This window comes from Jaculus jaculus, chromosome 5 (assembly GCF_020740685.1).
Source record: "Jaculus jaculus isolate mJacJac1 chromosome 5, mJacJac1.mat.Y.cur, whole genome shotgun sequence".
In the NCBI taxonomy this organism is placed as follows: domain Eukaryota; kingdom Metazoa; phylum Chordata; class Mammalia; order Rodentia; family Dipodidae; genus Jaculus; species Jaculus jaculus.
In genome coordinates this window covers 9,626,208-9,653,097 of record NC_059106.1, presented here as the reverse complement: position 1 = coordinate 9,653,097, position 26,890 = coordinate 9,626,208, and the positions used below count along the sequence as shown (strand labels likewise).

At 47.0% G+C, this 26,890-nt stretch overlaps 1 protein-coding gene across 1 annotated transcript in view; it reads left to right on the top strand.

Moving 5' to 3' along the window:
* Nucleotides 1-26,890, top strand: part of Egln1 (egl-9 family hypoxia inducible factor 1) — a 44,472-nt gene that overhangs the window by 1,030 nt on the left and 16,552 nt on the right. The window lies entirely within an intron of this gene.

Below are 26,890 nucleotides of genomic sequence, written 5' to 3'. Positions count from 1 at the left end.
GAGCCCTGGCCACTCACTGGGGGTGTTGGGTGACCAGCCACATCAGGTCTTCTTTGGGAAGGGGTTGCAATCGTGCCCGTTTGTCTAAGCTGTTGAATGACCCCGCGGTGTTTGCACCACTCACCACGGCGGGATTTAGAGTCAGACGCTGTGTGTTTAGCTAAGCTGCCCCCAGAAAGGTGCATATTAAAAGCCCTTGGTGGGAAGACTCCCGGCTTGCAGGAAGAGCTCGGCCGCGCCCCTCCCCCTGGTAGCTTTTTCTCGCTGCCGTGCCCCTACTGTTTTGAAACGGGGAAAGAGGTGTTTCCGTTGCCAGGGCTTCGTGAAGGTAGGCTACACTTTGAGCACAGGTTTCCTCTATTTGCTTTGTTAATATGATCCCTCTGTTGTAAAAGAGATGTTTTTTGTGGCTTCCTGGAGGGGGGAAAATCTCGGAACTGGAGGTCGGAGGACTGGTTTTAACGTTAGGTTTGGTGAGCTTTTTGTTTTGTTTTGGCATACAGCGGTCCTGCTTCCCAGCACTCCCTTGCAGCTCTCTCTCATTTGACTTCCCAGGTCTGAATCTGGTCTTTGTGTCCAGCCCCTAGAGGACCACCCTACTTCTTCTCCCCCATTGGGTCTCTTTCGATCTGTCTGATTTTGTGAGTTTTGAGAGCAACGCTGTCGTTCATACACACGCAGGCTGTAACCAACAGTTCTGAGTGTTCATTTCCGACTTTTGACTGTCATGTGGGACTCTCCTGGTGCTGTGGGCTAAGCCGTGTGTGGGCAGTGAAGCAAATGCAGTGTGGAGTCTCATTTAGATCTTGGAGATTCGGTGCTGGATGGAGGCACCTGTCTTAATATCATGGAGGCTCCCAAGAAAGTTGCTTAAAATTAAGCTGGGAAGGGAACATCGGTGTGATTAAGTCCGAACCTTAGTCTCTCGAAAGTCTATCTCCGACCTGAATGCCATCAAGCACTCCAGAGCAGGAAAGGAGGTACTGTGGGGGCACACTGCATGTGTCCAGTCCCACGGGGACTTAGGTTGAAGTCGCCAGCAAGGCGGTGTCCTCATTTTTGTTGATCTGCTCTCCAAGGTAAAGGGAGGCCTCTTCTCTACTGCCTTCCTGTTTTCTCCTGCTCTCAGGGAAGAAGTGGCAGATAGCCGGGTTCTCAGGGAAGCTGTTGGGAAATAGTCACCTCTTTCCTCAGGGGTCCAATTAGCTGAAGGAGACTGTAGGGCTTTAGGCCACTTGCCTGAAGGTATTATCACGTAGGAAGGGAGGGACTAGCTGAAGGAGAGTGGATTTTACACTCTGGACTTGATCTTATGTTTGTACTCATTTAGATGACATGATTTCAAGATCTACAGACGATCTTAGGGAATTCCTTTCATCCCACTTCTTGGCTGAAAGAATTTTGGTAATCATGTTTGAACATGCAATTTAAGTTTAGTTCTTTAGAAGAAACTAATGATTGTTGCCTTGGCGTGATGAGAAGGTAATTGACACACTACCCTCAGATACTGAGTGAAGCCTATGTGCCAGGCTTGGCACAAACACAGTCACAGTGGTGGCAGTACTTTGAGGGAATGACATTATTCCTGACTTACATTTGAGGATGCTCAGGCGACCAAGTCTTTGAGTGCATGGTGTTCTAACTGCACTAGATACAGGTGGGACATTAGAAAGGAAGGTGGTCATTACTCAGCACATGACTGAATCTGAAGTTTTGATAGGCACTTCTTTTTGATGGCAAGGAGATAACATCAGTCTTACCTGTGAGAAATGGTGTCCAGATTGAAAACTTTTATCAGAGGATGGTACAATGTTTACTTCATACAGTAGTGGCTTAAAAGCCATTGTATATTTAGCCACCTGAGTCATGCATATTTAAGTATATCTCTAAGCCATGCCAGAATATGTCCACTATGTATGATTGTGAGGCTCGGGGGGCCTTCCGTCAGGACTTATGTCATCCTTCCTGCTGTGGTAGTGGTTCCAAGAGTCCCCCTTCACCTGTGTGCTTTGTTCTCACTGAAGCTCTTGCAGCCAGTACGTGAGTTGGTGGTGCGTCCCTGCATCTAGATTAGGAAAGAGGAGCTGGGTGTGGTGGTGCATGCATGCCTTTTAGTCCCAGCACTGAGGCTGTGGTAGGAGGGTCACCATAAGTGTTCAGGGTCAGCCTGGGCTAGGGTGAGACCCTACTTAGAAAAAAAAGGGGGGGGGGGAGAAAAGTGAAGAAAGGGAATACGCACTATTTGTTGGAGATCTTGTCAGCAGTCAAGATTTCAGCTCAAGCCTTCTGCCCTGTAGCTTGAGTTCTCTCTTGCTTACATCATCTGCACGGTCTGCTCTTCGTGTGTGTCCGGCCTGGAAACCAAGTGGTGTGATTGGCCGTGGCCCACTCACTGCTTCCCCAGGGTCTGCTTCAGACATGCGCATCTAGCCACTGTTTATCCACCAACTTTAAGAGAGGAACCCCAAGGGAAGATGAAGTAATACAGGAGAAAAGCAGAAACGTGATAGTTGCCACCGATATAACCCAGCTCCCCTTTCCACTTTCTCTGGTGGTCTTTTGGGATTCCTCGTCCCTTCTTGCCCTTAAGCTGCCCTCTGACTCCTTACCCTTTCTCACATCCTTCCATCAGGGAGACTTGGAATAATAATGTCCAGTTGGAAGAAAGAGGCCAAGTCTGCCGTTCTACAGCTCAGTGTCTGTGAGCTGTCAGATGTCATGGGTGCTGGGTTGGAGATGGCCCAGCGGGTGAAAGCACTTGCTTGCAAAGCTTGACCACCCAGGTTCACTTTCCCAGTACCCACATAAAGCCAAGCACATAGAGTGGCAGCAGTAGTAGTCCCTGGCACACTCAGCTCTCTTTGCCTAACCCCCTCTCAAAAAAAAAAAAGACATGAGTACCTTGACTGTAGTACAGATAGATGGATATAGAGGAATGAAAAATAAGAATCACTGGGAAACCCTGCACAGACCTGCTGGCATTTCTCTAAGGAAAACATGTCATAAGATTATCAAAACCTCGTGTGGTGGCACATACCGTTAATCCCATCACTCAGGAGGCAGAGGTAGGAGGATTGCTGTGAGTTCAAGGTCACCTGAAACTACATAGTGAATTCCAGGTCATCCTGGGCTAGAGTGACACCCTACCTAGCAAAAGAAAAAAGATCAGGAAGCTGAGGCAGGAAGATTGTGAACTTGAACCCATCCTAGAGTGCCTCAGGTAACCAAACCAAAGGCTGGGGAGCTGGCTCAGCAGTTAAAGGCTAACAAAGCCTGCCACTCCAGGTTCAATTCCCCAGTGCCCATGTAAAACCAGGTGCAAAGTGGTGAATGTATCAGATCCCACCCAGAACCGCATCCTGGCAACTCCTCTGAAATGGCAGGAGATCCTGTCTCAGAGAAGGTAGAGCAGATACCTTGAGGTTGTCTCTGACCTCCGCAAGTGTGCATGCATGCATGTACACACACATAAATAACTTTTAAACAACCACAGACAAAACAGGGCTGGGAGGATGGCTCAGCAGTTAAAGGCACTTGTTTGCAAAGCCTTCTGAATTCCCAGTACCTATCTATGTGAAGTGGCACATGCCTCGGAGTTCATTTATAGTGGTAAGAGCCTCTGTTGCACCTATTCTCATTTATAGTGGTAAGAGACTCTGTTGCACCTATTCTCATTTTCTCTCTCTGCTAGCAAATAAATAAAAGTATTAAGACAAAACAAAGTAAGCCACAAAAGAATAAAGTGAAATTACTAGGATTGTGTGCATCAATGTTTTGGAATTTTATCCATAACTTCATCTGCTTGGTTAAGACATGCGTAAAGAAAAGGGGTGTTGGGGATGTAACTCAGCAGTGGAGTGCTTGCCTGGCATGTGGGGCATTTAGGCTCACTCCCCAGCACTGCACGGAGAGGGAGAGGAGGAGGAAGGGGAGAATGAGGAGCTTAACAAGCCCACCTTACACTAAGGTCCTCAGTCAGTTTGGGATAGTTGTGGCTTTTATCGCAAGAACAGGGCAAGGATGATCCTGTTGCCTTACTGTGGTGTAGGGAAGCGGCCACAATCCGCTTAGATGGTAAAATCCTGTAATGAGAGGCAGATGCTGGGCCACTCTCCATTACTGGCCTTTGCTGGTTCTTGGGCTCAGACTTCAGCCTCTAGACCTGTCAGAAAAAGAAATCTCCACTGTATAAGCCTAAGTGAGCGAATGTAAAATAATATGTCAGAACTTCCTTCTCTCTGCATGGAACCTAGGACATACGGGGGAGGGGCTTGCTGGTGGATTGTGGCTGTGTCAGAATGCAAAGTCAAAGGTGAAGGGCCGGTGCACAGGAAGGCTGCAAGTAGTGCACCTGTTAGCTAGGTGGGGACAGTCCTTAGAAAGGGTTGTCTTACAAGGTTGCAATGGAGCCAGGCTCACCTTTGCAGGAAGGTCCCACGGTATAGTGAATTTACTTACATGTTAGTAAACACCTTTAGATCTGAGGAAATTTTATTTTACATTAGAAGATTTGGGGGGTGGGGCTTGGGAGATGGCTCAGTGGTTAAAGACGCTTGTTTGCAAAGTCTGCTGGACAGAGTTTGATTCTCCAGTACCTACTTTAAGCCAAATGCACAAAGCGGCTCATGCTTCTGGAGTTCATTTGCAGCAGCAAGAAGCCCTGGTGTACTGTCCTTGTTCCCTCCCTCCCTTTTTGTTTGTTTCTTTCTCTCTCAGTCTTAACCCCTTTTTCCTTCTCCCCCCTTCCCCGAAGCCCTCCTCACAAATAAAATAATTTTTAAAGATTTTTTTTGTATTTTTATTATTTATTTATTTAAAAAATATTTTTATTTATTTATTTTTTGGTTTCTCAAGGTAGGGTCTCGCTCTAGCCCAGGTGGACCTGGAGTTCACTATGTAATCTCAGGGTGGCCTCGAACTCACAGCGATCCTCCTATCTATACCTCTTGAGTGCTGGGATTAAAGGCATGCACCACCACACTGGCTAAAATATTTTTATTTATTTGACAGAGGGAAAGAGGGAGAGAGAGTGAGAATGGGCACACCAGAGCCTCCAGCCACTGCAAACGAACTCAAGATGCATGCCCCACCTTGTGCATCTGGCTAACGTGGGTCCTGAGGAATAGAACCTGGGTCCTTTGGCTTTGTAGGCAAATGCCATAACCACTAAGCCATCTCTCCAGCCCTTTTTTTGGTATTTTTATAATACTACTTATATATTACCTAATAGCCTGTAACAACATCCCACAAACCTTCAGTCCCACTGAGGAAGAAGAGGAGGGCACTTGATGAAGAAGGGTAATGGATTTTGTGGCCCTGTTAGATTGGGGCCAGGGCTGCCTCTGTGACTGTCCTTGGGCTGGTGGCTTAGTCTCTCTGAGCCTCAGTTCTCCTGTTTATGAAATGGTTCATGATACTCCCTGTGCCTTTCATGCTTGCTGTCAGGAGTACATTTAACCCCATGTCAATAAAACACCTTGGCCAGGTGTGGTGGCGCACACCTTTAATCCCAGCACTCTGGAGGTAGAGGTACGAGGATCGCTGAGAGTTCAAGCCACCTTGAGACTACATAGTGAATTCCAGGTCAGTCTGAGCTAGAGTGAGACCCTACCTCAAAAAACAAAACAAAAACACAAACAAAAAATACCTTGAATGGGAAGCAGTAGGTAGCACTGGTTTTTTAATTGTAAATTTTATTATTTTAAATTTTATTTATTTGCTAGGAGGGAGAGAGAGAATGTATGGGTGCACCAGGGCTTCTAGTCGCTGCACATAAACTGCAGATATGTGCACCACTTTTTGTGTGGTTTTACATGGCTGGGTGCTAGGGACTCACACCTGGGCCGTCACGCTTTACAAGCGGTTGCCTTTAGCCGCCGAGCCATCTCTACAGCCCGTTTTAAGTGTTACTTGTCCATCTTGCTGTGGGGGGGCCGGGATTACAGATGCTTGTGCCCTGGGCCTGCTGTTCACAAGTTCTGGGCATCCATACTCAGGTCATCAGACTTTCACAGCACATGCCTTACCCACTGAGCCATCTCTCCAGCCCTGATCCTTCCTCTCCGTCACAAAATCGGTGTTTCTAGCCCTCTTACGAGCTGGAGAAGAAAAGCTTAGAGCCATTTCTACTTAGCCCCTTCCTTCTTGTGTATGTGTGTGCACATTTTCTTTAAAACTGGAAGTCCCAGAGAGGTTAAGTGAATTGTTAGGGACCAGGAGCTGGTTAGTGACAAAGCCGGCCTGCCTTCAGTCCACGTCCTCTTCTGTCTGTGGCTTTATCCTGCCTCACTGTGTCATGCAAAGATCACATATTCCTGAAGAGCTGATTTTGCTCTAGTTTTGCTATTCTTGAGGATGTGCCGAACATGTGTGACTTCCTCTCACTTCCCGGCTGGACCCTGGTCCTTCGGAACACTTGGCCAACCTGAGGCTCTAGCTTCTCCCTTGGCAACCCCTGTGTGGCGCTGCTCTCAGCTCTTTGCCACCTTGGAGGTGGTTGAAGCTGCGTCCTCTGAGGGGGAGCCCCCTCGCTTCCTTAGTGGGACCACCCTCCCACTCGGCTCTCTCTTCCTTTCCCTTGTCCGCCTTACAATCTGTCTTTGTTCCTCTTCTATGCTTTCTGAAGCCTGTGCCTTTCTGGGATGTCTTTGGGTTGATGTTATCCAGATTGGTTGTTTTTTACTTATTTTTTTTTGCTTTTAAAGCTACAGTAGTTCTTTCAGTCTTCCTTTTATTTTAGCAAGTTCTTAAGACAGTTTTCTGTGGCTGAGGATTGAATCCATGAATGCCCAGTAAACACTCTGCTACTGAGATAAAGCCCTAATCCTTTTTTTAAAAGTTTTTAAAAAGAATTTATTTGCAAACAAAGATAGAGAAAGCAAAACAGAGTGTGGGTGCGTGCCAGGGCCTCCAGCCACTGCAGCTGAACTCCAGATGCATGTGCCACTTTGTGTATCTGGGTCTATGTAGGAACTAGGGAATCAAACACCAGTTTTTAGGCTTTGCAGGCAAATGCCTTAACCACTGATCCATCTTTCCAGCCCCCTCATCCTTTCTTTAAAAAAAATTTTTTTAAGTGTTCATTTGCAAGCAGAGAAAGAGTATGGGCACTCTAGGGCCTCTTGGCCCTGCAAACACACTCCACATGCATGCACAGTTTGTGCATCTGAGCCCAGGCCAGCAGGCTTTGTAACCAAGTGCCTTGAATTCTCCTTAACATCTTGAAATATTTTTATTTACTTATTTGCACGTGTGTGTATGGGCACACATGCTGGGGTCTTTTGCTGCAGCAAACAAATGCCAGATGCTTGTGCCACTTTTTGCATTTTTTTTTTTTGTTTGTTTGTTTTTTGGTTTTTGTTTTTTTTTTAGGTAAGGTTTCACTCTAGGTCAGGCTGACCTGGAGTTCACTGTGTCATCTCAGGGTAGCCTCAAACTTACGGCACTCCTCCTCCTACCCCTGCTTCCCGAGTGCTAGGATTATGGTGTGTGCCACCATGCCCAGCTCTTGTGTCTGGTTTTACATGGGTGCTGGGAAATTGAACCCACCAGGCCAATAGGCTGAGCCATCTCCCTATCACCCCCCTCCTAGTTTTTTCTAGGCAGTGTTTCATGTAGCCCAGGCTTGCCTTAAACTCTGAATCCTTCTGAGGGCTGGGATTGAAGTCACATACCTCTGCACCTGGCTCTTAGACACGCTTCATGATTATGCTGCATGTTCCTCTTTTCCATGAGGCCTTGTGCCACACTCGGAGTGTGGTCCAGGGCTACACGGTGGTGCTCATATCCTTTACTGCGTGGTCTTCTCAGCTTGCCTTTGACTCCAGCAAACACTTGGCTAAAACAAAACAGCCCAAAGATGGTCTGCTAGAGTCTTGCCTTACCAGTTACTTCACGCTCCCTAGTCTTAACACTGCCTCTCTGTTTTGGATATCATAATCATGTTTCCCTTTTGTTTACATGTATGTGCGTATATGTGTGAGGGCCCATGCATGAGTGCATCCTCAGTAATACTGCCCACATCCTTTGAGATAGTCTTTCACTGGCCTGGGGTGCACCAGTGCAGCTAGACTCACTGGCCAAGAAGCTCCAAGGACCCACCTGTTTCTGCCTTGTCAGTGCTGGAGTTAAATGCATATGCCATCCTGCCTGGCATTTTACATGGGTTCTTGGAATTGAACTCATGTCTCCATGCTTGCAAGGCAAGCACTTTACCAACTGAGTCATTTTCCTAGCCCCCATAATTATATCTTCCAATCCAGCTTGCAGTTGATTTTACTTAGGAAGGTTGGGTGTGTCTGTGGCCTCCGCCTGTTTGTTGGGACACCAAAAAGCCTTCCTAAGTCTGGAGCCCTCGTTCTCGGGTTCTTATCCTGTGACCCAGATACTGGGTTTTTTTCACAAAGTGCTTGTGCTCTTGGCCCCTTGTCCTCAGTCCTATCCTGGTATCTTTTCATTCTGCAAATACCCGTGAGAATCGAGTGTGTACAGACATTGGCAAGGAGCTGTGGGTGCCTGAAGAGGGTAGCAGAAAATGCCCCCATTCTGACAAAGCTGAAATTCCCTGGGGAAGAGGAAGGGTAGGATGCCCCATGTACCAGGAGCCAGGTCTGTGTGGGTGCTGGCAGTACTCCGGTAAGGTGAGGAGAGCAGGATGGCACGTGAGTGCAGGCCCCAAGGATGTGGGGCCGAGTTCTGGGTTGTGAACGAGGAGGACAGTAGCCGTGAAGGCATTAACAGCGGGTGCAGAAGCCTGCGTGTTCAGAGGACGAGGAAGCCACTGTGCTACAGTGCGTGAGCGAGGCAGATGGGGCCAGGGCCGCACTCGGGTAGAAAGTGAGAGCCGATCACGCGGGGCTGTGACTCACCGACCTTGACAAGGGCTCTGGCTTTTATGGTGGGTAAACTTGGAGGCCGTTGCAGTAGGTTTGTTTGTTCTTATGTATGTGTGGGTGCAGATGCCTGCACGAGGGGCGTCAGAGGACAACCTTTGGTGTCTGTCTGCTTCCCACCCTGTTCCCTAAGCTAGCTGGCCCCCAGGGTTCCAGGGATTCTCCTGTCTCCACTTCCCATCTTGCTGGAGGCGTGCTGGGGTCGTAGCCTGCTAACAGGATCCGGCTCAGCATCTACTGAGTCATCTCCCGGCCCCAAAGAGTTTGCTCTGAAAAGTCTCTGTGAGCCAGCTCGGAGGCACACCTATAGTCCCAGCTGCTGGGAGGAGGCTGGGCCCTTCTGCAGCCTTGAAGACTGTTGTGTGCGACAGACATGGGGATGAAGGGTGGAAGCAAGAGTACCAGGGACCCCATGGGAAGACCTCAGAGGTGTGGGAGCTTCCCCCTTCTACTGGAACCTGGCACTGGGCTTACCGTTGGCGTCCCAGCTGCAGTGTACTCACACTGTTGGATTAGGCTTACTGTCCAGGAAGCCTTGCTGTAGCTCCAGAATGAGGCTGCAAAGTATACGAGCAAACATTTGTTTATTATGTGAGAAACAGCTTAGGATTAATACCTGAAAAATCAGACATGTACTGTGTCCCCAGGAGCCTGTAATCTCATCTGAATTCAGACAACTTCAGAACTTCAATTTAAAAGCAGGTACATGCTTTATTTTCTTTGTGTGTGTCTATGTGTGTGTGTTGAGAGAGAACGAATAAACTGGTAATTGAACCCAGGACCTCATGTGTGCTAGGTAAACACTCTAGTACTGTGCTGTAGTCTCAGCCCTCTTTCTACTTTTTGTTTTGCGACAGGATTTTTCCACATTGCTTAGGCTAGTCTTGAGCTCCTGATCTGGGTAGCTGGAATTACTGGCTTGCCACTACCATGCCCAAGTAAGACTGTTGGTTTTGACACAGGGCCTCACATAGCTGAGGCTGGCTCGGGAGGTCCTCGGGGGCCCCACCTGGCATTGCTGCTCTGCATGCTTCAGTGTGCGTGTTTTCTCCTGGGAACTCTCACAAGCTTGCTTCCCAGTTTGCCCATGCCATGCCCTTCCTGGATCGCTCTGTGGCTTTAGGCACCTGCTGCCTCCAAGAAAGCAGCATCTGCCTGTGGAGTGCAGTAGGTTCTGTAGAGCTCTAGAGGAGGGTTGTGGGGCACCCAGCACCTGGCAAGGCCTCATCAGTGTTGCCTGTCCCCCAACAGCAGCTGTGACTAACGTCAGCCCTAGCTCTCTCTGCATCCCTGGCCACTGGGCATCTTTCTGAAATGACTGAATGCTCAATGTGTTTAAGTTGGAGTTCCTTCATGTTGGAAGTGTGAGGTGGTAGGCGTGGGAAGGAGATGGAGAACAGGGGCCTTGCTATTCCAGGGAAGGCTCTGAGCTAGGGCGGAGGGGGGGAAGGGGGTGCTGTATGTAGAGTGTGTATGTCACCTGTGACGACCCTTGATGGGAGCCCTGCCAGTCTGTAGACTAGGAAAGTTTTCCTAAAGGGCTTGTTATTGAGGCCCAATGGCGAGTCAAGGTTTCAGCAGAACATACTTACCACTATAACCATTTTACTTATTTAAAAAGTATCTCCTAAAAATCCAGGCATGGTGGCGCACCTTTAATCCCAGCACTCGGGAGGCAGAGGTAGGAGGATCACTGTGAGTTCCAGGCCACTTTGAGATTACGTAGTGATTTCCAGGTCAGGCTGGACTAGATTGAGACTCTACCTTGAAAAACCAAAAATAAATAAATAAATAGTATCTCCTGGGGATGAGAAGATGGCTCAGCTGTTAAAAGCACTTGCTTGCAAAGCCTGACAACCTGGGTTCAATTCCCTAGCCACCCGCATGGGCTGGATGCAGAAAGTGGCACTTTTTTTTTTTTTTTTTTACAGTGGCAGGAGGCCTTGGTATGCCTATACACACAGGCACGCACGCACGCACACAAACATAAGTACATAAATAGTGTCTCTCAGGGCTGGATTTTATGTACTACCACATAGCTCTGGACGTTGTGGCTCATGGCTGTAAATCTAGCACCTGGGAGGTGGAAGAAGGGTGAGGACTTGAAGGTCATTCCTGGCTACATAGTGGGTTAGCGGCCAGCCTGGACTATGTGAGTCTTTGTCTTTAAAAAAAAAAGGATCTTTCCACCTTCCTCCTCCATCTCCGCTTACACCTTCCTGTTGAAACCTGTCATCTCTGTTCTGGAGAATTCCAAAGACCTGGCTTCCTCTCTTTGTCTTTTCTAGTCCATTCTATCCCTCACTGTCTTTTGAAATGAATATTTCACTTCCTGCCATGTGCTTTCTGTGTGACCACAGGAACCCTGTGGGGTCCCTGAGCCTGGCTCCCCAGCTCTTCCTGTGGAGTGGTACAAGATGCTCCTCACCCTGTCCTCTGAGAACATCACGGCTCTGTCCTGCTGTGCCTTGACCGTCCCCATAACTAACGGCATGCTGCTTAGGGTGCCAGCTTCTGTCACCTACTGTTCCTGGGAAGCTGTGTCAGTATGGCACCCTGTCTTATCATCTGGGTGTCCTCAGCTCTGAGACTTGGTGAGTGTTATGTCTGAAATTGTGGTAGACCACCCTAGTGGAGTTTTTTTGCTTGTTTTTCGAGGTAAGGTCTCACTCAAGCTCAGGCTGACCTGTAATTCACTATGTAGTCTCAGGGTGGCCTTGAACTCACAGGGATCCCCCTACCTCTGCCTTCCCAAGTGCTGGGATCTTCGTGTGCGCCACCACGCCTGGCTCCCTAGTGGAGTCTTTAATCACTTTATATCCACATTGTCATGCAAAGCAGTTTTTTCTTCAATGCTTTCTTTTGCATGTATCTGTCATATATGTACTAAAAATCTTATCTAAGGGGCTGGGAATATATGTCTTAACAGGTAAGAGCACTTTTGTGTACAAGCAAGAGGGCCCGAGTTTGATCCCCAGCATTCATTTGAAAACCTGAGCACCTGGGGCGGGTGGATCTCTGGGCTTCCTGACTGGCCAGTCTAACCGAAAACGGGGTGAGAAACCGTCTCAAGGAAATAAAGCAGAAGAGCCATAGAGGACACCTGGTGTCTTCTGGTCTCTGAATTTGTGTGTTTGAGGTGAACACACCACACATACACACACCACAGAATATCTTACTTAAAAGTTGTAGAGTTTGCTTAAAGGCTGCAGTTTGATTCTTTGCTAACTCAAGACAGCCTGCATATCCATGGTCACCTCCTGATCTCCACTTGTCCCTCTTATCTCTCTTTTCTCAAAGGCTATCTTCTAAGCCAGTATGGTGGCACATGCCTGTATCCTAGCACTTGGTAGGTGGAGGGTAGGGGGCTCAGCAGTTGAAGGGCATCCTCACCTACATAGGGAGCTGGAGGCCAGTCTGGGCTACACTGGAGTCTGTCTTAAACAAAAAAGTGTCTTCTGGGAAGGCACCGAGGGCAGGGCACCAGGGTTACCACCTGCTGAGGCACAGCTCAGCTAGTGTTAGCTTAGCGCTCAGTAACTTGTCCTTGGGCCCATCCCTCACCTCTTCCCACCTGCCCACCCACATCTAGAACGACAGGAGACCTAAAGTCAGTGAGCGTTCTTTCCTATTGTGGTCAACTTTCCTCTCTGTGCTTACCATGCTGTTCCTGGACCCTAATTTTCCAGATAAAAATAGCCCAGGCTGGCCTGGCTTAACTATTTTTAACTTCAAGTACTGGGAGAAAGGTCTTCTCTGAAGGTGAAATGTAGTTTTGTGCCTTTCCCTGTGACAGGAGGCAGCATGGGGGGTGATAGATTGTGACACAGCCCCAAGATTGTACTCCCTCCCCATCTGCCTCCTCACTGTGCCAGTGCCTGAGAATCTTCTGGAAATGCCTGTCTCCTCCAAGCCGGCCACCAGTGTGATGTTGAAAGTGGCCTCTCAGATACCTGTTTTCTGTGTGACCTGGAGCAGGGCCCCATCCCATGTGGCTGACACACAGACTCTTCACAGCAGAACGGTAAACTCCTGACATCACTACAGCTGTCACTTGCTTTGAATTTCAAATACATCAAAGATTTTTTTAAAAATTATTTGATAGAAAGAGAGAATGAGAATGGGCATACCAAAGCCTCCTGGATCTGCAAACAGACTCCAGACACATTGCCACTTTGTGCATCCAGCTCTACATGGGTACCGGGGACTCAAACCTGGGCCATCAGGCTTTGCGGGCAAGTCTTTAACCACTGAGGCATCTCCCTAACCCCAAAGATGGGTTTAAGAGTTTATTTAACAGAAGAGGGCATGGCCTCATCAAGGTGAGAAAGGATCAGGAAGCCTTGTGGTCCTGAGCACATATATGTTGAAGTTTCAGAGATTGAATTGGCTCAGGAAAGCACCTGACCCAGCCATGTGACTGTGTTCAGGGGGTGGCGGCGAGAGGTGGTATTGGCCGACTGAGGTAGGGCCATCACTGCAGTTCGGCCTTGAGAAACATTGCAGTGTTTTCACCTTAAAAGCTGTCACCTCTTCCTTTTGCTTAATTGTGACTCTTTTTGTTTTTTTTTTTCTTGGTTTTTCAAGGTAGGGTCTCACTCTTGCTCAGCCTGTCCTGGAATTCACTATGTAGTCTCAGGGTGGCCTCAAACTCTTGGCAATCCTCCTACCTCTGCCTCCCAAGTGCTGGGATTAAAGGCATGTGCTACCACGCCTGGCAGATTTTTTGGGGGGGTGGTTAACTGTGACTCTTAAACTGTGTTCATTCTCAGAGAACAGAGTTGGTAAAGAAAATATTGTACAAGAAATGCTTATAGTTTGAGGTGGTTATAGCCCACAGTGTTTTTGAATATTTTTATTTGTTTCGGTTTTTCGAGGTAGGGTCTCACTCTAGCGCAGGCTGACCTGGAATTCACTATGTAGTCTCCAGGGTAGCCTTGAACTCACAGTGATCCTCCTACCTCTGCCTCTTGAGTGCTGGGATTGAAGGCGTGTGCCACCACACCCAGCTCAAAACAAAGCAGTTTTGAGCATCACCTGGCGGGCTGTGGAGTGATGTCTCTATTGTGTTTAGCTTTTTGTTCTGGATTTATTGTTGTTGTTTTGTTTTGTTGATATAAGGTTTTGTTCTAGCCCAGGCTGACCTGTTCACTGTTTCAGAGTGGCCTTGAACTCAAGATGATCCTCCCACCTCTATCCAAGTGCTGGGATTACAGGCATGCACCACCACACCCAGATGTTCTGGATTTTATATTAGGGATTAAACCCAGGGCCTCTGGTGTGCTAAGCAAGCCACATCCCCAACCCTCTTCTCACTCTTTGAGAACCTGTCACTGAATTGCTCAGGCTTGCCTGGAACTCAGTATAGCCCATGTGTTCCTCCTGTCTCAGCACACATACCCCCACCCCCCCACCTCCCCCACCCCCGTGTAGCTGGGTTGCAGGTGTGTACCACCAGGTTGGTTTATTTAGTTGTTTTACTTGGTCTCCTTACAACTGTGCCTTGGGGTTCCCCTCCACGAGAGCAGGCAGCTAAGTTACACCGGCCCAGAAGGGGGAAGTCCAGTTACTTGTATGAGTGTATAGGGTGGCTCCAGAAGTTGTCGGCAGGTAGGATGTCCTCACCGAAAGAAACAAAGCAGTCTGGGTCTGCCTGTGTAGAAGTGTGACTGGGAAGTGCCCCTGGGGCGCATGTTTCCTGGGTTACTAGGTCAGCTCCTGCTTTAGAATCGAATGTGAGCCTCACTGTGAAGACCGGGACCCTTGCGGCTAGCAGTAGGCTGGCTCCTCCTCCTTCCTGCGCCCCGTTCCTCACCACCAGGTGTGTTTTGTTCTGGATTTCACCTGTAACTGGCATTGCGGGTGGAGTCACCCAAGTGTTTAAAGCTAAAAGCCTCAGTAGATGTGTCAGTGCTTCAGGGCTGGTGGTGGGAGGCTGGGGGAGGAGCAGATACCTTCCCCAACAACAACAACAAAAAAACTGGACGCCATGTATCTGATCGGCTTGCTTGGGCTCCTAGTTGGTTCTGATGGTTTGATGGAAAGCGTCTTCAACATGTGCAGGAAATGCTTGTTCTTGCTGCTGGTTTCCAGGACTGTGCTTTGATATCACACAGTGCCTGCGGTATTAGAAATTGAAGCCATGGATGCAAGTTCTAAAAACTAGTCATGCATGCAGAGAAGCTAGAGTGAGTGGATCATATCCGACACAGGGGAGGTTGTATACTTTAGTTCTAACTGATACAAGCATAGATGCGATTGGTTTATACTTTGTCAGTGTTGCTTAGTGTGATTTTTAAGTCACGTAGCCTATAATTCAATAAGAAGCCTTTTTTATAGTGCTGAGGTTCAAACCCAGGACTCTGCATGTTAGGTGAATTCTCTACCACTGAGCCACACCCCCAACACAACAGGAAACTTTAGGAATGAAATCCTAAAAGTTAGTTCTTCCTTCCCCAAGCGATGGAGGCACTTAGAGACTTGCGGGTTCCAGTCATGCTGCACAGCTTCTTGACCCTTAAACGCATCTGTAGCATCTGCTGCCAGGCTGAAGACTTGCTGGGTGCTCACATAGTAAAACCAAAAATGAAATTTCAAGGACTGGAGAAATAGATGGCTTAGCCATTATATGGTGCTTCTCTGTGAAGCCTAAGGACCCAGGTTCAATTCTCCAGAACCTGCACATGGTAGTACATGTGCCTAGAGCTGTTTGCAGTGGCTAGAGGCCCTGGCATGCTGATTCCCTCTCTCCCCTCCTCTTAAATAAATAAATAATAAAAATAAAAAATGCATTTTAAGAAGGCTATGTTGCTTTTAAAAAAATGTAGGGTCCACACCTTTTCTCCCCTCTCCCTGTCTTGCTTTTTTCCCCTTTCTTTTCTTTTTTTTTTTTTTTTGGATAAGGTCTCATAAAGCGTAGGCTTGCCTAAAAATTCATTATGTAGCCAAGGCTGGCTTTGAATTCTGATCCTCCTGCTTCCACCTCCCGATGCTAGGATTACAAATGTGAACTACCGTTCCTGACTTTCTCATGCTTTATTTTTCTAAAATTGATTGTTCTAAAATTAACAGTTCCTCCCTTCATCCCTCCCCCCTTCCTTCCTTCCTTCTTTCCTTCCTTCCTTCCTTTCTTTTTTCTTTTCTCTCTCTCTCTTTCTTTTAAATCTGAGGCAGAGTCTAACTCTGTAGCCCACCTGGTCTTGAACTTGGAACATTCCTCCTACTTCAGCCTCCCAAGAACTGGGATTACAAGTGTGTGCACCATGCCCAGCTTGTCCTTAACTTTTTTTTTTTTTTTTTTTTTTTTTTTTTTGGTTTTTTGAGGTAGGGTCTCACTAGCTCAGGCTGACCTGGAATTCACTATGTAGTCTCAGGTTGGCCTCGAACTCACTTTGACCCTCTTACCTCTGCCTCCTGAGTGCTGGGATTAAAGGAGTGCACCACCATACTGGGCTGTCCTTAACATTTTTTAAAAAAATAATTTTTTTTTATTTATTTATTTGTAAGCAGAGAAAGAGATAGGGAGCAGAGAGACAGAGAGAGAATGAGCACACCAGGGCCTCCAGCCACTGCAAACAAACTCCAGACACATGTGCCCTTGTGCATCTGGCCAACATGGGTCCTGAGGAATTAAACCCTGGGTCCTTTGGCTTTGCAGGCAAATGACTTAACTGTTAAGCCACCTCTCCAGCCCCATCCTTAACATTTTTAACGGCGAGATACAGTTTTTGTTTAGACAGTGGATAAAATGATCTGTGTAACAACAACCACCACAAAAACTATCTGAAAATCAAGAGTTAAGAGGGAAATGAAGCTAAATGAAGCTCCATGCATTTAAAATACAAGTTGGAAAAAAAAATACAAGTTGGGCTTGGTGGTAGCACAGGCCTTTAAGCCCAGCACTCGGGAGGCAGAGGTAGGAGAATCTCTGTGAGTTCGAGGCCAGCCTGAGACTACATAGTGAATTCCAGGTCAGCCTGGGCTAGAGCAAGACCCTACCTTGAAAAACAAACTGTATGTATGTATGTATGTACGTACGTACATACGTACGTACTTTCCTGGGATGTATAAACCATCAAGGCATACATGGAAGAGTAATTGTTTTGAGTTACACAATACCTTGATTAATTAGCCTGTTTCGGGGCTAGAGAGATGGCTCAGTGGTTAAGTTGCTTGCCTGTAAAGGCTAATGACCTGGGTTCGATTTTCCAAGTACCCTCATGAGCCTGATGTGCAAGGCGGCACATGTATCTGGAGTTCATTTGCAATGGCTGGAGGCCCTGGTGCATCTATACACTCTGTCTCTCTCTCTCTCTCTCTCTCTCTCTGCTTACAGATAAAATCTTTAAAAAATACATATATATATAGCCTGTTTCATCTTTGGTCTGAGGAGATGGCCCAGTGGGCATTTGTTCACTGAAGTAAGACTCTGGCATACTTACACATACACACACGTGCAAATAAATAAAAATTCAGAAGAGGAAATATTTCACCTTTGTAGATTTGCTGTCCTTTAAGTTTGAGAATTATAAGTGTGTATTTCAGTTATAGAAATCATTGCACATCATTGGTTGGAACTTTGTTCATGACTTTAAGCTTTTCCTAACATATAAAATATATTGCTCTGAATTAATAGGAAGCTGACCCCAAAGAACAGCTTAAAAACTTAAAAAGAAAGCACAGAGAATATTTTTGTGACTCTGAGATATGTGAAGATGTTTTAAGACACAGAAAAGATGACCTCAACAAGAAAAATATTGAAAGCTTGGATTTTGTTGACATTAAAATCTTTATCAAGGGCTGGAGAGATGGCTTAGCGGTTAAGCGCTTGCCTGTGAAGCCTAAGGACCCCGGTTCGAGGCTCGGTTCCCCAGGTCCCACGTTAGCCAGATGCACAAGGGGGCGCACGCGTCTGGAGTTCGTTTGCAGAGGCTGGAAGCCCTGGCGCGCCCATTCTCTCTCTCTCCCTCTATCTGACTTTCTCTCTGTGTCTGTCGCTCTCAAATAAATAAATTTAAAAAAAAAATTAAAAAAAAAATCTTTATCAAAAGACACCATTAGGGCTGGGGGAAATGCCTTAGCGGTTAAGGCGCTTGCCTGCAAAGCCTAAGGACCCTGGTTTGATTCTCTAGGACCCACATGGGTCCTAGATGCACAAGGGGGTGCATGCGTCTGGAGTTTGTTTGCAGTGGCTGGAGGCCCATTCTCTCTCTTTATCTGCCTCTTTCTCTCGCTTTTAAATAAATAAATAAATAAATACTTTTTATTTAAAGACACCATTAAGGACTGAGGAGATGGCTCAGCTGTTAAAGGCACTTGCCTACAACGCGCTATGGCCCAGGTTCAGTTCCCCAATACCCACTTAAAGTCAGTTGCACAAAGTGGTACATATAGTTTGCTTGCAATGTCAAGAGGCCCTGGTGCATATCTATTTTCTCTCTCTTTCTTTTTTTTTTTAAATTTTTTTTGTTCATTTTTTATTTATTTATTTGAGAGCGACAGACATAGAGAGAAAGACAGATAGAGGGAGAGAGAGAGAGAATGGGCGCGCCAGGGCTTCCAGCCACTGCAAACGAACTCCAGACGCGTGCGCCCCCTTGTGCATCTGGCTAACGTGGGACCTGGGGAACCGAGCCTCGAACCGGGCTCCTTAGGCTTCACAGGCAAGCGCTTAACCACTAAGCCATCTCTCCAGCCCTTCTCTCTCTTTCTATCTCCCCCCTTTTTTCATAAATTAAAAAAAATTAATTTAGGCAGGCATGGTGGTGCATGCCTTTAATCCCAGCACTCGGAAGGCAGAGGTAGGTGGTGGATCACTGTCAGTTCGAGGCTACCCTGAGACTACATAGTGAATTCCAGGTCAGCCTGGGCTAGAGTGAGACCCTACCTTGAAAAACCAAAATAATAATAATAGTAGTAATAATTTTAAAATATGGTTAAGAACATAAAAAACCAAACCCTCTAGGGAGAAAGTGCTTACAACGCATATCTGACAAAAGACTTGTGTCTGGTGTTGGAGAGACGCCTCAGTAGTTAAAGCTGCTCGCCTGCGAAGACCGACAGCCTGGGTCCGATTCCTCTCTACCCGCATAACGCCAGACGCACAAAGTGGTGCGTACGTCTGGAGTTTGTTTGCAAAGGCAGGAGGCTGCCATGCCCACACTCACTCATTCTGTGTGTCTCTTTCTTTCAAATAAATTCATTAAATTTTAAAAAAAAAAAACCTGCCTGGAATTTTTATAAAGAATTCTTGGGGGTTCTGGAGAGATGACTTAGCAATTAAGTGTGCCTTCTATACAAGTGCCAGGGCCTGAGATTGCATGAGTTTCATTCACCAGCACCGACATAAATAGTTGGGCATGGACATACACTTCTGTAACCCTAGTCCTGTGGTGAGCAGAGACTGGAGAATCACTAGGACTCTTGGAAACAGCAAGCTCTGACATCATTAAGAGACACTGTCTTGGGCTTGAGAGGTGGCTCAGCAGTTTAAGGCGCTTGCTTTGAAAGTGCTGGCCTAGGTTCAATTCCCTAGTACCCACGTAAAGCCAGATGCATAAGTAGCACATGTGTTTGGAGTTTATTTGCAGTGGCAGGAAGCCCTGGCATTCCTATACTCATTCTGTCTGCCCCCTTTTCTTTCTGTCTTTGTGTTTTTCCCTCTCTCTCTATCTGATGAATAATGAATGAAAAATTAAAAAAAAAAAAGATACTGTGTCTCAAGGAAAAACAGGTGAGTGAGTGCTGGAGGGGAACACCTGATGTTCTCCTCTGGCCTCTACAGGCACACGCACAGGCCACGACATGAGCCCATACACGTGCACACACCAAACCACACATGCACAACACACAGAGGTTGTGACATTAGTTCATACATGTGCACACACCAAACGACATCTACACAACACACACACACACAAGTCACAACATCAGCCCATACACAGCACATACTGCACAAACACAGAAATTCTTGTAACACAAAAAATAAGACAAACAACAGACAAGTAGGCAAAGCACTTAAAAAAGCATTTCAGCAAAGATCCACACATGGCCAAGAACACAGAGCTCTTCAGCATCCTTGGCCATCAGGAGTGGACAACCACAGAGAGGATTGCCCAGACAGACGTACTGGCCACAGCGCGTCCTAGCAAGGACCTTGCCGCAGCCTGTGCCTCACACACTGCTGCAAGCAGGCGTCCACCACTCAGGGATCCAGAACCGCACAGCCTCTTCAGAAAACAAAGTTAAATATAAACTCAGAACATGGCCCGGGAATTCTGAGTATCTACTTCCAAGAGAATTGGGAACCTGTCCCCATCAACAAAGATGTAAGCATTTTATTCCTTCAGGCCCCAAATGATAGACAGCCCAAGTGCTCATCCTCTGGTGGGTGGTAATCAGGCGCAGCACTCCGTCATGGCGGGGCGGCGCGCAGCAGCCACAGGATGTGGTGGTGTCTGAGGAAAGGAGCCCTGATCACTGCTAAGTCACTCCTCCCTGCTGAAGCCATTCTTGACTTTGGCTGTGACTAGTAACTGTAAGGCTGCTTTGTTTGATTTTGGTACAAACCGTTTCTAGAAGTAGAATTGCTCGTTCGGTCCCCCCACCTTTTTTTTTTTTTGGTATACTGTATTACTAACACTGATCAAGTGTGTATTATATAGTGCCAAGCAATGCTGAGTGCACTTTCTCTCCAGCATCGTCAATCATTCATTCAGCATTTCTCTCTCTCTCTCTTTTTTGTTTCTTTCAGGTAGATTCTCACTGTAGCCCAGGCTGACCTCAAATTCACTCTGTAGTCTCAGGGTGGCCTCCATCTCACGGTGATCCTCCTATCTCTGCCTCCTCAATGCTGGGATTAAAGGCATGCCCACACCTGACATTTCTATCATTTTTTTTTCCATTCAATTTTTATTTAATTTAATTAATTTATTTGCAAGCAGAGAGAGAGAGAGAATGGGTGCGCCAGGGCATCCAGCCACTGCAAATGAACTCCAGACGCGTGCGCCCCCCTGTGCATCTGCAGGCAAGTGCCTTAACCGCTACGTCATCTCTCCTGCCCTATTTCTCTCATTTTTATAGTTGAACAAGCAGGCCCAGAATAATTTTTAAGAAAAACTAAAAGCTCATTACAAATTTCACAGCTAGGATAGGCTAATGTTAGGCAGAAAACTTGCTTCAACTTGTGTGTTCTTTCAGGTCTGCTGTATTTTTTTCAGGTGTCCTACTCGATAATGCTTTGTGTATTACGGAAATTTCTCTTTTGGGTTTGTGAGTGTGCGCACGCACGTGAGGCCAGGAGGGCGTCGGGTGCCCCGCTTTACCGTTCTCTCTGCGTCCCCGAGACAGTGTTCCTCACTGAACCCGCAGCTCCCTGGTTCTTAGACTGCTTGGCCAGGGAGCCTTCGTGGTCCTGCTGCCTCAGCCCCGGAGCGCGCAGACAGATCCAGCTTTTCCCGTGGATTCTGGTGATTGAACTCGAGTCCTTATGCTTGTGCAACAAGCACTCTTACCTGCTGAACCGTCTCCCTGGCCCTAGAAATGTCTTAATTAAAAGTCACATCGGATCCTGAGTGTGATTGCTCATGCTTGGAATCCCAGCACTTGGAAGGCTGGAGCAGGAAGGTGGTTGTGAGTTCAAAGCCAGTCTGAGCTATATCATGAGTTTTTTTTTTTTAAGGCTTGTGAACATTTATTAAATCTAAAGATAACATTTTACAAGTTTTAAGAAGCTAAAATTTACTTAAGTTTAAGAATATGGACTTATAAGGCCTTTTAATAGCTAATCAAAACATTCACATTCACATAGTCACACTTTAAGTTGGTATACCAAAAAAATCCTATAAGAAAAAAAAAAATAAAAGGCTCTGGAAGGTGTTCACACAGAAAGGTAGAAAGTCCCAAGGAGATAAACCACCCCTCACATTTCAATCAAAGTCCATACAGGGATTGGGGAGACAAGCAAGAGCGCTGTTTCCATGGTAAGCCTGACAATTGGCACCAGGGTGAAGGAGACAAACACTGAGGACACTCCACACTTACCACAGCAGATCCAGAGGCTCCCATGGGCTCATCACTGAAGTAGACTTAAAACACACCCACCATGGCTCTTTTCAATAGAGGGAGAGGAAAGATTGTAAGAGCCACAGGTTGGGATGTCATGCCCAAAGACACTGCCTCCCCTTAATAGATGACTCCTGCTCCCACAAAGCATAACCTACAGCCCAATGGGGAATACCAGCAACCCCCCTGAGGAGTGCCCCAAGTGGAATAGGGAGAAGATGGTACCAACACATGATGTATCTACACAAAGTATGTTCTTAGTAAAAATAAATAAATAAATAAAACCCAAAGAAAAAGTAATAAAAAACAAAAATAACAAAAAAATTGTAGTGGCCACAAATTATATGTATGTATATATATATATATACATACATATATATATATATATATTTGGAACTTTATGTTTTAACTTTTTTAACAAAATACACAAAAACAAACATGTAAAAGATCATCAACAAATGACACAAATACATAAATTCCAAGTACACCCAAAAAAACACAATTAAGTGGAAAGTTTAGGCCTGCCTGTGCTAGAGTTACAAGTTTCACAGAAACAAAGCAAAACAGAGGGGGGAAAAAAAAGGAACGTTTGATAAATTGAGTCATCAAACAAACCTTTCTCTTTCTTTATTGAAACAAGCAAATTTTAATAAAAGCATTTGCTTAGAAATCTTGTTTTGGGCTGGGCATGGTGGCTCACGCCTTTAATCTGAGCACTCGGGAGGATCGCTGTGAGTCTGAGGCCACCCTGAGACTACATAGTGAATTCCAGGTCAGCCTGGGCTAAAGTGAGACCCTACCTCGAACTGCACACGCACACAACCCTCCCACCCACCCCCACGCACATGCCACCCCACCAGAAGAGAAATGTTGTTTTTCTATATACAAGTGTAAGTACTTGAACAGACTGATTTTTAAATGAACTGAACTGCATATTCAGAGCTGTTAGGGTTTCTTGCCAGCACAGAAGCTCATATCCCTGCGGGTCTCCTGCATCTGCGTCAGGCCAGGGCGGGGCAGGTCTGATTCCCATCAGGTCTGAGAAGACTGGGGTTGTGGGGTTGATCATGTTTGGCCACTACCCTACACACCCAAAGCACATTTATTAACCTTTTTTTTTCAAGGTAGGGTTTCACTCTAGTTCAGGCTGACCTGGAATTCACTACATAGTCTCAGGGTAGCCTCGAACTCCTGGTGATTCTTCTACCTCTGCTTCCCAAGTGCTGGGATTAAAGGCTTGCACCACCATGCCTAGCACATTTATTAACTCTTAAACACTTCTCAAAACCAGTAAGTTTTCAAAAGCAAAAAAGGCTTTTTAATTTCCATAAATAATTGGTTTACTTGTTCTGGACCATGTTAACCGTGTAACTCTCCCCCCCCCAAGGTGTCTCAAGAAGACAGTGCTGTCAGCCTTCCCTTCCTTATTCCTTAACCTCCTGTGCACAAGCCTTCAAGAGCTCTTCTGAGACACATCTTGTGAAGCTAACCTTTTTTCTTTTTCTTTGAAGCAGCGTCTCACTCTAGCCCAGGCTAACCTCGAACTCAGTCATCTTCCCTGAGGGCTGGTATTAAAAAAAAAAAAAAAGGCATGCACCATCATGCCAGGCTTGAAGCTGTACTTTCTCTTTTTGGGGAGATGGGGTTTGGAGGAAGGGTCTTGATCTAGCCCAGGCTGACCTGGAATTCACTATGTAGACTCAGGCTGGCCTTGAACTCACAGCGATCCTCCTACCCCAGCCTCCCAAGTGCTGGCATTAAAGGCGTATACCACCATTATCAGTCCGGCAAGCAAATCAGCACTTTAAAGTTTTGGTATCTGTGCTTTGTCTATGAAAAAGTGCTGGTCTACTCCATTCATATTCATATTCTGTTTCTCTCAATTTCCTATAGTACACCTCTGTGATCCATCCATGCTTCCTTCTTTACCAGTACTCCGGAGGCAGAGGTGGAAGGATTGCCTCACTGGTTAAAGTTGTGCCTGGGCTAGGGAAATGGCTCACTGGTTAAAGGTAGTTGCTTGAAAAATTGTGTAGCACCCAGCAGATAGGAAACTGTTACGGTTAAAACTCACTCAGTGTTTTGACTTCTTTTTTCTGATAAAGGTGTATGTTGGATACTTACTTTGGCCTGGGAGTGATGCAACAAAAAAGACCGAAACTAGGGTTCTGTGAGCTTAGAAGGCTTGGGAGGTCTTGCTTTTAGCCTCTTCATGGAAATTGTCGGCTAAAGCGGAAAAATTGGCTAGTAGCAAAAAGGAAAACAAAGGGTTTGTTTGAAGATAGGAGAAATACAAGTGTTGTATTTTGGGGAGGGAGCAGCTGGTAGAGGAGCAGACTGCAGACGGGAAGGTGCCGGGCTGGGGCTCCTGGGCTCTGGGAAGGTGAGGCAAGCGTGACCCCAGCTGCTTCTCTGCACCAGTGCTGCCTGCAAACCAGCAGCAGTGGTTTGTTGGTAGAAACACAGAGCCTTGGCTGTAGTTCTTTCCTGAATCAACACTTTTTTGTTGTTGTTTTTTTTCTAGGTAGGGTTTCACTCTAGCCCAGGATGACCTGGAATTCACACTGTGTAGTCTCAGGCTGGCCTGGAACTCAGTGGTGATCCAACTACCTCTGCCTCCCGAGTGCTGGGAATAAAAGGCGTGTGCCACCACCATCTGGTGATGATCATGTAGTTAAAAATCTCAGCGGCCCACGTGTCCCTGTGTCATGCACCTTCCTTCCAGTTGCCTTAAGTGCCTCAAGGACCTAGGACACATCTCTTCCCAGTGGACTGGAAAGCTGGAGTGCGGTTGTGACAGGAGAGGAGAATGGCAAGAGGTTTGAAGTAACGATTTTGAGGAGTGATGGAATTTGAAAGTCTGGGTGAGACAGAGCCGTCGGCTGTGTCATTCCACACACAACCTGTTCAGGTGGTGCCAAGTAGCTTGACTGTAGAAGTTGCAAGATTGAATTCCTCAAAAATTAGTTTGCAGGTTGAGGAAGAAGCAAGTTAGCAGATCATCTGTCCTGGGTGTGGAAAGAAAGGAAGTTCCTAGGAGCCTAGGAGGATGAGGTAGAATTCCTTTTTAGTTTTTTTTTTTTTTTTTTTTTTTTTGAGCCAAGGAGCCAGGGTCTCAAGTATGCCAGGCTGATCTATAACTTGCTGTGCAGCCAAGGCGCGTGCTGGGATCACGGGCGCACCAGCACACCTGGTTTATGTGGTGCTGGTGATCAGACTCAGTATCATGAATCCCAGACAAGCATTCTACCAACTGAGACCTGTTCCCAGCTCAACTCCCTGTCAGGCTGCAAGGACTGACTAGGACTTTGGGGTCCTCTGATAACAAGGATGAAGTATGGATCTGGAGACTTCAGGATCCAGGTTGATCAGGCAGAGGAGAATGGTTCCCTAGTAAGTAGTCTCTGGAGACGTAGTGAGATGAGCTTGGGAAATGTTGGATTTGAAGTTTGGTAGGAAGTAGGTAATATAGGCACCTGAGGGGCTGGAGGGATTGCTAAGCAGTTAAGGCATTTGCCTGCAAAGCCAAAGGACCCAGGTTTGATTTCTCAGGACCCACATTAGCCAGATGCACAAGGGGGCACATGCGTCTGAAGTTCATTTGCAGTAGCTGGAGGCCCTGGCGCACCCATTTTCTCCCTCTTTTCCTGTCAAATAAATAATAATAATAATGATAATAATAATAAATATTTTAAAAATATATAAATAGCCGGGCATGGTGGTGCATGCCTTTAATCCCAGCACTCGGAAGGCAGAGGTAGGAGGATCACCATGAGTTCGAGGCCACCCTGAGGTGACAGAGTAAATTCCAGGTCAGCCTGGACCAGAGTGAGACCTTACCTCGAAAAACCAAAAAAAAAAAAAAAATATATATATATATATATGTATATACACACACACACACACACACACACACACACACACACGCGCGCGCGCGCGCACCCAGACGCCAGGCATGGTGATGGCTTTGAGTCAGTCACCATTGGGCAGAAGACTGAGCCGCTAATGCTCATGGCAACATTTTCCTGTCAGCCTCTGGGGCTGTGTCAGGTCAGGTAACAGATGAGGAAATCGTCTGCTGAATGCCCACAGTCACGTAGCTGGTAATTGGCAGAACTGGGATTAGGAACCGGATCCAGGCCCTGCACTCTGGGCTGCTGTGTACTGAGCCACCGCTCAGGAGAGCTAGGTGTCCTCAGATGGAGACAGCCGAAAGCGCAGCCCCAGTTCCTCAGACAAGCTTCTGCAGAAGGAGACGCACTAATGACCCGGAGCCCTGGGTCCATCTGGCAGGATGTTTGAACGACCAAGAACTTGGCCTCTCAGTTTTTTTTCTCCTGCTGTGAGCCTGGAATGGCTCCAGTGGTCTCTGCCATACATCCTAGAGCTACGCAAAGTGACCAGTGCCCATGTGCTCCACCCAGATCAACCTCTAGCAGCCTCGGGAGGGGTGAGTGGCCTTTACCCAAATGGGAGCTGAGATCACCTTTGGACTCCCCCCTCCCTCTGCTCCCCGAAATAAGACCATGATAGGGTGGATGCTTCCCAACCCCAGCTGCCACTGATGGGTGCAGGGCCGACAGCATGCGGGGTTGCTTGGTGGTGAAGGCGAGACAAGCAGGGCAGACAGCCGTGGGCAGTGTGGGCCTTGATGGGGAGAGGCGCTGCTTTGAGGTTCACACTTGATGGGGAGAGGCGCTGCTTTGAGGTTCACACTTGATGGGGAGAGGCGCTGCTTTGAGGTTCACACTTGATGGGGAGAGGCGCTGCTTTGAGGTTCACACTTGATGGGGAGAGGCGCTGCTTTGAGGCTCACACTTGATGGGGAGAGGCGCTGCTTTGAGGTTCACATTTGATGGGGAGAGGCGCTGCTTTGAGGCTCACACTTGATGGGGAGAGGCGCTGCTTTGAGGTTCACATTTGATGGGGAGAGGCGC